Below are 1250 nucleotides of genomic sequence, written 5' to 3' on the forward strand. Positions count from 1 at the left end.
GCCATATGAAAAGGAAAAAGCTGGAATTGTTTTATGGTTAAAAAATCCGCATCATACGATTATTGAATTTGTCGTCAACTCAAGTTAGTTGATGGTACAACATTTACAGGTAAATATCTCAGTTCTATTTGTGTGTGTGTGTGTGTGTGTGTGTGTGTATGCACTAATGAAGTTTGGTTTGCTATATAGTAGTTTTATTGTATATAGTGTATATACTATATTGTAGTTTAGTGATTTCTTCTTTCGAAGGTGTGTCTTTTGTCGTCTGAAGAAAACGTGACGTCATGACTGCGCAACGTTGGAACTTTTATTATGAAAAGGTGACGTATTGGTTTGTTAAACGAGGAACTGTTCGCGCATGCGCACTACAGATCATTTTACCTGTCAACGAATTTCATCAAAAATGGTTACATCCGCAGAGTGTCAGCGCATTCGGGACTGATGGCAACATTACCTCTGCTGAATAACAGATGGCGTTACTGGAAGCAGATATGTGATCTCGCCAGCGGCGTCCCGGAAAGCGTATTTTGCCGTCAGTATAACCACCGACATCGCATCTGACCGTACATCGCTCACAACCCATTCATCCACTTATCCATCCACACATCCCACAAAACAAATAGCCCCCTCACTGGTCAGATCTTCACACAAAAATCGTCGTCCGACTGACAACGGTAAGCAGCAGCTCAAAAGAAAGATCCTCAGCTTTATAGCGAGCGTACAGTAGCTTAGCATGTAGCGTGTCTTCGTGACATTTGATCGTGTTTAGATGGTCGTTCTCAGTGTATGGGGGAGGATATCGTACCATTTGGAGAAACCTGGAGATATGTTCACCATGAACCACTCATTCATCATTGTCACACTGGCTAACCGCTTTGAGGGGCCTTCTCATCACATAATGGTCCCTTGTTCCCTATCAGCAGATAATGGGAAATGACAACGAGCCTGACAAATGTATTGATCTTATGTGGAATCTGTCGGATTATTTAAATCAGTCCAGCACAACTGAAAAGCTAGATTTAAAGAGCTTCGGTTTGATGTGTTTTCATAATCGTGTTTTTGTTTTGGTTAGAGTGAGAGCTGTTTATGGTGCATCTTAAAGAGACAGTCCACACCTTAATGCAAAATTCTTGTCAGAACGTTAGTCAAATTTGACTTGTTGGTGTATAATGTAAAGGGAAAGTGAACTTAATAATTAATGAATAGCTAAGAATATTGACATTTGGCCATCCTTTATTTTTATCAATTCA

General features: G+C 40.2%; 1 protein-coding gene across 4 annotated transcripts in view; it reads left to right on the forward strand.

The window, feature by feature from the left end:
• Nucleotides 1-359: 359 nt before the first annotated feature.
• Nucleotides 360-1250, forward strand: part of dop1a (DOP1 leucine zipper like protein A) — a 33312-nt gene continuing 32421 nt past the window's right edge. For 2 of the 4 annotated variants that reach the window (XM_056474725.1, XM_056474727.1), the window contains exon 1: nt 360-674. The gene's annotated coding sequence lies outside the window, so the exon portion shown is untranslated. The remainder of the gene's footprint in view (nt 675-1250) is intronic. The other 2 variants (XM_056474726.1, XM_056474728.1) reach the window with 2 other exon arrangements.

This window comes from Danio aesculapii, chromosome 16 (assembly GCF_903798145.1).
Source record: "Danio aesculapii chromosome 16, fDanAes4.1, whole genome shotgun sequence".
NCBI lineage: Eukaryota > Metazoa > Chordata > Actinopteri > Cypriniformes > Danionidae > Danio > Danio aesculapii.